This window comes from Mastigoproctus giganteus, chromosome 3 (assembly GCF_048544385.1).
Source record: "Mastigoproctus giganteus isolate SK-2022 chromosome 3, ASM4854438v1, whole genome shotgun sequence".
NCBI classification, from domain to species: Eukaryota; Metazoa; Arthropoda; class Arachnida; order Uropygi; family Thelyphonidae; genus Mastigoproctus; species Mastigoproctus giganteus.
This window is the reverse complement of record NC_143577.1, coordinates 30,241,617-30,253,848: the sequence shown is the minus strand read 5'-3', so window position 1 is coordinate 30,253,848 and position 12,232 is coordinate 30,241,617. Positions and strand designations below refer to the sequence as shown.

Sequence of the window (12,232 nt, the reverse complement as noted above, 5' to 3'; positions counted from 1 at the left end):
TAAATAATTTCTGGGATATGAGGCAATTATCTCTCAAAGTAGTAAAGAGTTAAATTTTTGAACGTTCTTATATTAGTTATGTGCTTAAGATAGCATTAGTAAAGGCACATGATGCAAGAAAGCGAGCTTATATAGCATCAGCCAAAATAAAAAAATAAAAAACACACACACACACCCTTCTCATTTCATCCATCCACTCGCTCCAAATGTTTGTCTAGTTCTGCCTTGAATCTATTTAAGCTATCAACTTCTACGACAGATGGACGTTTGTTCCAGCAATCAACCACCCGCTAGCTAAAATGCAAACTTCCGCACATCTATCCTACAACTGTCTTTCCTCAATTTGAATTTATGCCCTCTCAGGCAATTATTCTGACCAAAAGGAAGAATCCCAACAGCATTGAGCATGCTCAAACCGTTAAACGCTTTATACACCTCAATCAGATCACCTTGCAGGTGCCTAGTCTCCAGACACTGTAATTTCCGTCATTAGACTTATATTCCGTTAGATATCCGTCAATAGACTTACATCATTGCATAGCCTTACCCATCAAGTAGGATGACTGTTTATTAACAATTTCAACAATCAAACCAATCATTTATCCACAATGACACACTGACAGTGGTGTAATGTGGTGAGATAGTGAAGCATGCAGGGATAACACATGAAGTCACATTAAAACATGCAGGGATACACTGCTGAAACAGCACAATGGAATATTAAGTGCATAACCTCTATTATGTCCCATTTACCAGTAAAACTGTGAACAATTTGATAAATAAATTGAAAAATTTTGAGATCACAGGTTGCAAATAAAATAGGCCATGTAAAGGATAACCTTGTTCCAGTGTATAAACGTTTGCAGAAACCTTTGCTGTAGCAGAGGATCAGATATCCACTAGTTGATATGCTGTTTCTCATTAAATGGAGTTGGGTGAGGCTCTTTGTAAAACACAGCATATATCCATACAAGAGTCCATACATAGGTCCTTGTGGTTGTAACAGACATTCTCTCAGATATGCCAGACAAGCTGTACTTGCTACCTGGGAGTCTAAAATGCTGATGGAACTGATATTCGGGTGAGATTCAAGTCAAGTGGACTCAATTTCGATGAAGTCCGGACGGTCTGTGACAGCCAAATCCTCTGCTTGCCCCTTCACGATTGTGCGACTGTTAGTAATCCTGGGTATAACCTCCATGCACAAGCACACTGTGGGTGACCACTCAGGTGTGAACCAACATAAGCAGGGGTCAAGGTGTGGTACATACACCACATGGAGGAATGTCGCCCCTCTGTGTTACCAGGCAATACTAGGTGGTAGATGACTCTCATCAACCGGTGCAATATCACAACTTTGCTTATTGGAGGCTTGAAGTGGTGGAGCCCATGTTTAGTCTCCAGAGCTAAGTTCTGGTCAACCCTTCCCCACCTCTTCCATCATGCAATATGAGTGATGACTTTTGAGGTTATGATGAACATCATGGCCAGATCCAATCTTCCTTACATTTCGAGGGTACAGCTCTAAAACGGTGTTTATAGTTAGTACACCGGACCGAACCTATTGGTAACTCTTTAGGAGGCTTCCTGATCAGCTAGTATATAATCTTGCTACCTCTACTCTGTCAGATAGTGACTGGAGGGAGTCCGAGTAGTGTGTACACGGGGGGGGGGGCATTGTTGAGGCCACGTTATGTCAAAGATCTGGGTATATTCTTACCATGTGTACGCCATATCCAAAAATTTCATTACTTCATACAGCATGTTCCCCCCCACATTTTCTTATTATTGAATACACCATGAATTGTCAAACTAATAGAGTAAGCTTATTTGCGAAAAGATCTAAACCTCCCAAACACTTCCTAGTTCATTTCACAAATATACATGGTCTCAATTTTGATCTCAATGACGTCCAGTTCCACTTGCAGTCTGCCAAACCCCATGTACTTTTTCTGACAGAATCTCGGTTATCGGTTGATTCAACTACTGCTCATCTCAGTTGCCCAAATTATTCGCTGTATGATTCCTTTCGCCTCAAAGGTGGTACTTGTGCATATGTCCATTCCGATTTTCCGTGTCAGAGACTTGGTAATTTGGAATCTCCTCTTTTCGATCTCCTTTGGCTTAAAATCTCTCTACCTCATTGCGTCAAATTCGTCTGTTGTCTCTACCATTTTCCCAACTCCACTAATCACTTGGGGATCTTTGACTTCCTGTCTTTGCAACTTGACTTTCTCCAATCCAACTTTCCAAATAGAGAGATAATTTTCCTTGGTGATTTTAATGTTCACAACTCCAGCTGGCTTCTGTTTTCTAGTCGACTGACCCAGCTGGTCGATATGCTGACGCTTTTGCAATTACTAATGACCTTGTACAGATTGTTCATTTACCTACAAGGATACTGGACAGTCCTAATCATACAGCCAACACGCTTGATCTTTTTCTCACAAACAACCCTTCTAAGTACACGGTAGAAGTGAGTGGTCCTTTAGGCACCTCAGACCACAACTTGGTGATTGTGTCTTCTCCAATTTAGCCATTATCTTGTGGCTATTCTCAACCTCATAATGTTTGGCATTACATGAATGCAAAATGGGATGACCTTCGAGATTTCTTTTCTTCTTTTCCTTGGTCGGATTACTGTTTCGAAACTTCTGATGTCAATGTTTGCTCAGATCGTGTCAGTGAAATTATTCTTGTAGGAATGGAATCCTTTTTTCCACACTCCACTTTAAAATCTCGTCCTTTATCTAAACCTTGGTTTTCCAATAAATATGCTAAGGCTGTTCAAGAGAAGCACGTTGCTTATCGTAATTGGCTTGTTTCCAATTCTTCAGTTTCATTTTCTGCCTACACCAAAGCTCACAACAATTGTAAAGCAGTTATTAATCAGTCCAAACTAGAGTTTGAACAGACGAAGAGTAGAAAACTTGCTTCTTGCCCTAATGGTAGCCTAGCATTCTGGTCCCTTGCCAAAGCTATTGGCCACAACCTTTGCCCATCTCTGCTCCCACCTCTGTCCAAACCAGATGGTTCTGTTGTCACTTCAGCCAAGGATAAAGCTGACCTGCTAGCATCCCATTTTTCTTCCAACTCATGTATTAATGATCTTGGTAAAACACCTCCCACCATTCCCAATACGCTCCATTTAATGCCTCCTGTGGTCTTCCGTCAGAAGGATTTTGATGAATCTTGATGCAAAGAAAGCTCCAAGTCCTGATGGTATTTCTCCACTTGTTCTGAAAACCTGTGCTCCCGAACTTACTCCTGTTTTTGCCGCCTTTTTTCACTTTCTTATTTCAAAGGTGTTTTTCCTTCTGCTTGGAAATTTGCTCATATCCAGCCAGTTCCTAAAAAGGGTGACAAATCCCTCCCATCCAGTTATCGTCCTGTTGCAATTACTTCTACTCTTTCTAAAGTAATGGAGAAATCAATTAACTGCCAACTCTTAAACTATCTAGAAACCTTCCATCTGATCAACGATTGCCAGTATGGATTCTGTCAGTGTCAATCCACTAGTGATATTTTGCCGTATGTTACTCATTTATGGACAAATTCAATGGAAAAGTTTGGTGAAACATAAGCAGTTGCTCTTGACATCTCAAAGCCTCGTGTTTGTCATAAAGGTCTTCTAAACAAGCTTCCACCTTATGGTTTGCCAACTGCTTTTTGTAATTGGTTATCCAGTTTTCTCTCTGATCTCTCACTGAGGGTGATGGTAGATGGCTTTCTGTCTTCTAACCTCTCACTAATGCTGGTGTCCCCCAAGGTTCAGTTCTTTCTTCCACTCTTTTACTCTTGTATATTAATGACCTTCTTCCATTGACTGGAAATCCTATACATAGTTTTGCTGATGATAGCTCATTGCATTCCACTTTCCATTTTGAGAAACCTTGCCCTGTTCAATCAGCTTCAACTTCTCGAATATCCACTAAAAAATTCCTTAAATACTGATCTCCAGGTAATTCTCCAGTGGGGCAAAGACAACTTAGTTGATTTCAGTCCTTCCGAAATTCAGTCTTGTCTTAAATCTCGCAAAAAGGATTTTTCTGCTCCTATGCTTATCTTTGCTGACACTCCGATTTCTAGGCAAAATGATATTTCCCTTTTGGGGATTACTCTGACTTGTAATCTCTCTTGGCACAAGTACATTACAAATACAAAGGGTACTAGGAGAGTTTTGCAATATGACGCAACAATGAATCACAGGAAGCTGCTTGTTGCTGCATGTTGAGACATGTTCATACGTGCATAGTAACCGCCACGCCAAGTCGATGGGCTCAGTTATTCATTAGTAGTGAGAGTGTAAAGTGCTTGCGATGGCATCGTGGTCACGAAATGAGATAAGGACAGTTTTGCGGTATAATTTCGTGCGTGGTTTAACCATAGACCAGTGCTTAGAAGAAATGACTCTTGCACTAGATGATGATTGTCCACATCGTACAACGATATTCAGGTGGTATAGAGAATTCCAAAGGGGAAATTTCACTCTGGAGGATTCTGAGAGGCCGGGAAGGCCACGAACGTCAGTTACGGAGGAAAACGTTACTGCTGTGAGGAAAATGCTTGACGAAAACAGGCAAGTGACCTACCAACAGATAGAGGATACTTTGGGCCTAAATTCACCAGCAATTCGTTCGATTCTGCAAGATCATTTGCACGTGAAGAAACTTTGTTCTCTCTGGGTGCCGCATCAACTGACTGAAGAGCAGATGACACGACGTGTGACTTGGTGCCGGGAGATGTTAAAAAAGTTTGATAAGGGACAATCTCGGTATGTGAACAACGTCGTGACAGGTGACGAGACTTGGCTGTACTATTACGATCTGCCGACCAAGGCTCAAAACAAAGTTTGGGTCTTTGATGATGACGACACACCCGTAATTGTCAGAAAATCCCGATCTGTAAAGAAGAAAATGATAGCTGTATTTTTCAAATCGAGTGGAATTGTGGAACGTGTCGTTTTGGACACGCAGAAGACAGTCACAGCTAAGTGGTATACTGAACAATGCCTGCCTAAAGTCATTGGATCTATGAAGAACCTGCGGCCAAAGTCAAGAATGGACACCTGGTACCTCCATCACGATAATGCTGCAGCTCACCGCGCCAAAGCCTGCACCGAATATTTGACCACAACAGGACTGAAACTTCTCGAGCACCCTCCCTACATCCAGACCTTGCTCCCTGCGACTTTGCACTGTTCCCGCGTGTGAAAATGAAGCTAAAAGGGAGGCAGTTTTCCAGTGATGAGGACCTTCTACGGGCTTGGGACAACGAGTGTGCTTTACTCCCTAGTGAAACTTGGCAGAACTGGTTTAAAGATTGGTTTCGGAGGATGGAGGGGTGTATTGAATGTAGAGGAAATTACTTTGAAAAAATTAAATAAACAAAGCTGTATTGCTTCCTCTGCGTCTAAAAAACTTGGTTTTCCCTTTCGTTCTCGGCATTACTTTTCTTCCAAACAGCTGTTCACTCTGTACAAATTGCAAATCCGCCCTACCATGGAATATTGTTCCCACATCTGGGGCAGTGCCCCCAAAACCTCTCTCAGGCTTCTAGATTCCATTTAAAAGAGGCCAGTTAAGTTAATTAATGACTCCTCTCTAACAGAGTCTCTCTACTCACTGTCTCATAGACTTACTGTTTCTGCTGCATGCCTTTTCTACAGATACTTCCATGGGCACTGTTCTTCTGAATTGGCTTCTATAATTCTCGCTCTCTCTTTCAAAACAGTCCGAACATGTGCCACCACCAGCCAACATCCATTTACTGTCCAACTTCAAACTCACAGAATGAACTTTTCTTCTTCCTCGTTTATTCATTCAACTGCTGTTTTCTGGAACAACCTTCCTTCATACATATTTCCTGAAAATTACAGTCTACAGAAGTTCAAGTCTAATGTCAATTAATATCTTCTTTCGTCTTCTCAACCTCCAACCCAAGCACGGTACTAAGTACTATATGTTCTAATACCTCTCGTGTTTGGGGTTTTCATTTAAAAAAAAAAAGATCTAGGTTCAAGCTCTTCGAAAAGTGGCGTGCATCTTGACTTTGCACTACAGTTTCTTGCCAAGTTGGAAAAAGATGATTAACATCTCATTTACATCCTGTGGACAGATGAAGCACACTTTTTTCTGCTGAGTGTTGTGTGCATACATGTGAAATTGCATCAGCTTATAGAATAAACTCACATTTCACATCAAATTCTACTTCATGACATGAAAGCAGCCCTTCAGACGAATTCAGCTTATCTCATTCTTGTCCAGACTTTTTTTTTTTGAAGAACTAACAGCACAAGGAGAAAAAAGGTGTGAGAAACAATCATTTATGCCATCACAAAAGCATAGTTCTACAAGTTGTCTAACCAATAATACCCGTTCTGCAAGAGCTACAGGCAATAGGAAAGATTGTCTTCATGCAAGATCCTACACATTTGCAGAAAATTGAGACTCATTTTCCTAGTAGAGTAATTTCAATCACTTTCCATGAATGTGGCCTCTGAAAATGAAAATAGGTTAACAACAGTGGATATTGAAGTCCAGAACTTATACATGAGGTTCCCAAACAGCTTTAATTAATGAGATAACTATCATTTTGAGCAAAATGAGAACAGATCATGGGATTTTGTCAATGATATACAGGAACTTTGCTAGCAGGGATAAGGAGGTGATTATCCTATTGTACAAGGCAATGGTTAGGTCACATCTTGAGTACTGCATACAGGTTTGGAGCCTCATTTTAGGAAGAATGTAGATCTATTGGAATGGATGCAGAGAAGAGCACTAAGATTAATGAAGGGAACAAAAGGATGGTCTTACTAAGAAAGGCTTTATTTCTGCAAATTGCAGCGTCTGGAGACTAGGCATCTGTGATATGATCTGATTAAGGTGTTTTATGGCTTTGAATGGATTGAGCAAGCTCAATACTGATAGTATTCTTCCTCTTGGTGAGACTACACACCCACACATGAGGTGGCATACATTCAAATTGAGGAAGGATGGTTGCAGGATAGATGTGTATAAGTTTGCCTTCAGCCAGCAGGTGGTCAGTTGTTGGAAAATTCCATCTGTTGTTGTGGAGATTGGTAGCTTGAATAAATAATAAATTCAAGGAAGAACAATACTAATTATTGGAGGAGGAGATGGACAGGTGATGTGGGAAGGATGGTTCTTTTTTTTTTTTTTTTCCTCCCCTTTTGGCTGATGCTTTATAAGCTTGCTTTCTTGCATTATTTGCCACTGCTGATACTAATACCAAAATTCTTTCACCAGCTGTGTGGTGATCAGTCATATACAGGATGTTGTAGATTAGTCGTGGTCATATCAAAGGAATGTTGTAAAGTTTATAACAGTAATAAAGTATTCTTACAATAGTGCCAGTCTACATTGAATATCTCTTTAAGTTGTGTATTTATATTTAAAAATTCCAGATATTTTGAAAACATTAAATCCACTCGAAAATAGGATGCTACTTTGAAAGCATGAATGATATCAGGGCACTGATTGGAGGTGCTGTACAACAATAGAACAGATTTTTTTCATTAGAAAAGAATGGATGTAATAAGCTATAAAGTCGTCAGCGATTTTATGGCTTATTACATTCTACCTATCTTGAAATCTAATTGAATTATTAATTTTCTAGTAAATATTGCATCTTAAAGTGTGTACATATATACAGTTCTTTACTTCTTTTTGTTACTACTTTTAACTTTACTTCTTTTTGCTTAATTGAACACCAATATAAGGATACCATTTGTGAAAAATTAGCAGTTATCTACTGTATTTAAAAATAAAAAAAAAATTAACCCTATCATCAGAGATTACTGGGGATACCAGAGAGTTTCTTTTATCAGCACCAGGAGATCCCAAAGAAACCTAGACAACTAGTAGCCAGCCGACTGAACCACGCTCCATCCATCAAAATTAAATTCCCTACCATCTTGTGAATATCACAGCATATTCTACACAGACAAGCTAGAGGCAAATAACAAATTTCAGCTTTCTCTTAAGGTTAGAATAGAATTGATGTTAATTGAAATTGCTGAGAGTCTGTGGCTCCTGCAGTCATCTGCACAAGTATAAACTAGTCAGAATCTTTTTTTATTACTTCATTTGGTAATATACATATGTGCAGTGTTTCCTTGCTTCAAAATCTTGGAATCTTGTGTTGAAGGCCATAATGTATGGTATTACCCCCCCACTTGCTTCCTTGTTTACTTTATTTTGTTTTACTTCATCTCAGTTTTGTCTATCTGTATTTAGTTTGTGCTATTATTGTCTTGTTTTTCTTCAAAGAACATCAACTGCTATGCAATAAATTTTGATTTAAATTTACACGGAGTATGGTTCTTTCTGTTACCCTTCCTAAACATGGCAGATTGCCCTTCAACTTCAATATTGTTGTTAGTGGGTAATGTTAATGAATGTTAATATATGTTAATGAATCAAACTATGCTAATAGCTAAGTTACATAAACTATGATGTGACATGTGTGAGATGGAATGAATACTACTTGGAACTTCAAGTAAAGAAATTCGAGCCTTTCACTTGTTCCAATATAACTGCCAGCAAACAACAGCTTTACTACCTCTAGAAGGCTTCATTAAGTTCAATTTCACAAGTAACTCCAAGGCATCATCTTAGAGCCAGTATTTTTTTGTTTTTAAGGTATAACAGGAGCTGAATTTGAATCGGGAGGCTATTAATGGCTATGTAGTCTGGAGAATGAAGTGAAGTTCTAGAGGCAAAATGAAGTAACTATTAACATCAAAGTGAGCAGATTACTGCTTGGATGGTGAAAATAATAGATATCACACACTTCTGCAGTTGAAAATTGACAGTAGCTAAGTAATGATATGTAATATAAACTTAGCACCTGCAGAAAGCAATTAGGCTTAGAAATTAATAAGTGGTCCCTCGATTAATGATTATAATTGGTTCCATGAACACAATCTTAAAATTTAAAGGCTTAAATCTGTTTAGAAATTGCCAGAAGTTGAACTTTTTCAGAGAAAAAAAGTTAAACTTTCAACCAAATACAATACTGGACAATATTTGGGCATTTCATATTAATAAGTAAATATTTATGCCAACATTATTAAATGTGCTTGTTATTTGCATTTTAGGAGCATTAGCAACTAAGGCCATATTGCTCCATGATATGGGGTGGTCATTCCCTGACCTTCCCGCATCCTCCGTATTTGGTGGTGACGGGCTCGAACCCCGGTCTAATCAAGAAGCGTGTGCTACGCACTGCTGCTCCTTCCCACCTGGCTACGGAGGCGCCTACATTATTAAATACACTGAGTGATCACTGAATTATGACCACCTACCTAATACTTCGTAGGTCTTCCTTTTGCCCTCAGTACAGCAGCTGTCCGATGTGGCATTGATTCAACAAGATGTCAGAAGCATTCAGGAGGTATGGCCAACCAAGCTCTATGTAATGCGGTCAGCAATGCAGGTATGGAGGTGATTGGTGTATCCAGATGCCTGATATGCTTTTCCATAGTGTCCCACAAGTGCCCTATGGGATTGATATCAGGGGAATTCGGAGACCAATTGATATGCTGGAAGTCAGAACTGTGTTCCTCAAACCATTCCTGCACAACAAGTGCCTGATTGCTCAGCGCATTGTCATCTTGGAAGACACTTGCCATTCGGGAAAAAGTGTATCATAGCACGGTGTACACAGTCAGCAAGCAGTTGACGATAGCGGAGACCACTGATACATTGTTCCACATGCACCAGGGGTCCAAGTTCCTGCCAGTGAAACATACCCCACACCATACAACCGCCTTCACTGGCCTGCACTTTTGATACCATGCATGATGGATCAAGAGCCTCATGTTGTTGATGCCAAATCTGTACACGATCATCTGTGGTGTGCAGTAAATAACGTGACTCATTCGACCAGCACACCCTCTTCCAGTCTTCTGATGTCCAACTTGCATGTTCTTTGCATCAGGCGAGTCTTTTACGCCTTGGTAGGAGAGGATGCCATACGGGTCATCTGCTGGTTATAGCCCATACATGTGTGCGTGAAATGCATGGTCATGTCAGATATTGTTCCGGATTGGCCCATGTTGTAATGGGTAGTCAACTCTTCAACAGTGCTGCGCCTGTACGAGTCGTCAGATCCAGCGCTCACCTCTAACATCATCCTTTCAATGACCTTTGCAGTTTTGCTGTTGGGTCATTGTTTGACCATTTTGACGCCACTCCTGGTACGCTTTAACTACAGCAGCTCTCAAACACCCCACCAGTTCAGTCGTTTGGGAAATCAAGGCACCAACTTGTTCAAGCACACACAAAATTGTCCTTTATCAAAGTCCAATAAATCCTTCCTTTTATACATCACACTCGGAATTTTACTACCTACTGCACCACTGACACCTTATTTATGCTATGTAGGTTGACTAACTCTGCATTCTTGTACCTCACATGGTCATGAGTCGCATTCAGTTTTTATAGGAGTGGTCATAATTCAGTGATCACTCAATGTATATACATATCATCATCAGCCATTTTCAATCCACTGCAGGATGAAGGCCTCTCCAGCAACTTTCCATTTCCTTCTGTTTTGTGCAATGGCCATCCATTTACTACCCACAAACTCATGAATTTCATCTATCCATCTCTGCCATTGTCTTCCTGGTTTTCTTCTAGCTTCTCTTGGGTACCATTCTTTTATTTTCTTAGTCCATCTGTCATCATGTCTTCGAGCTGTGTGTCCTGCCCAAGACCATTTTAGTTCTTTAGTTTTGATAAGAATGTCCTTTACTTGAGTTTGCTGCCTAATCCATGTGTTTCTCTTCTTATCTAACAGTCTGATTCCCAATGTAATTCGTTGCATTCTTTGCTGTGTAGTTCTCAGCTTCTCTTCCATTCTTTTGGTGAGTGCCCAAGTTTCACTTCCATAAGTCATGGTGGGGAGTATACATTGGTTCATTATTTTACGTTTCAGACAAACTGGGATATTGCTTCTCAGTATGTGACTATATTTCCCGAATGCTATCCATCCAAAATTTATTCTTCTCTTGACTTCCAGCCATTTATCATTATTACAGCTAATAACAGGTGCATGTATACCTGCGTGTACACCAATGCTAGGAGTTTGGTAAATAAATTTGATGAATTTGAGGTATTGCTCAAAACATCAAAGGCAGATATTGTTGGGATATCAGAGACGTGGTGTCACACAGATATAAGTAATGCGGAACTGGAATTTGGGGAATACAATGTGTATAGAAAGGATAGACAGGACAGGAGGGGAGGAGGGGTCATGCTATTAATTAAGAAACACATAAAGTCCAAGGAAGTGAAGCCAGTCGACATCGATGGACAGGGCAGCGTCGAGTCAGTTTGGTGTGACATAAGCATAGGGAAATCAAAATTGAGAGTAGGAGTGTGCTATAGGCCTAATGACTCTGATGAGTATAATAAGATATTGTACAGGGACATAGAGTGGGCCAGTAAATCAGAGAGTCTTATAATGGGGGACTTTAATTTCCCAGATATTGACTGGAATTTGTGGGTTGGTCACTCGCACACTAGCAAGGCTTTTGTGGATTTATTGGATGATTGTTTTCTACATCAGCATGTTCGTGAGGCAACAAGAGGGAGCAATACTCTTGATCTGATTATCAGTAGTGATTCTTCATGCATTAAGAACCTGCAGATAAATGAACCACTAGGTGGCAGTGATCACAGTGTGTTGAAGTGGGATTTACTCAAGGAGGTAACTACCATCAGAGGTAAAGGGAAGGGTTTTTGTTTTCGTAAAGGCGACTATGATGGTCTGAGACAGTATTTAAATTCTATACAGTGGGACCAACTGATGATGTTACCAACAGCAAACTCAAAATGGGAAGCATTCAAGGAACTAATCTTGGAGGCTACCAGGCTTTACATACCAACTAAGAAATATTGTTCAAGGTTTAGGCCTAAATGGTTGTCAGATGAACTAATGAGACATGTGGCAGAGAAGAAAAATGCATGGGATACATACAAATTAATGAGTGACATGGAAGCCTATGATAGATATAAGTTGGTCTGTAACCAAGTCACAAAGGAGATTAGGCAGGCAAAGGCAGACTATGAAAAATCCTTGGCAAAGGATGCAAAGAAAAACAGAAAAGAGTTCTTTACATACTTGAACTCGAAAAGGAAAGGGATGAATCAGATTGGTCCACTGGATATTGATGGTTCAACAGTTGAGGATCCTGCTGAGG

General features: G+C 40.1%; 1 protein-coding gene across 2 annotated transcripts in view; it reads left to right on the top strand.

Moving 5' to 3' along the window:
• LOC150087838 (F-box only protein 38-like) overlaps nucleotides 1-12,232 on the top strand; it is a 146,961-nt gene that overhangs the window by 44,233 nt on the left and 90,496 nt on the right. The window lies entirely within an intron of this gene.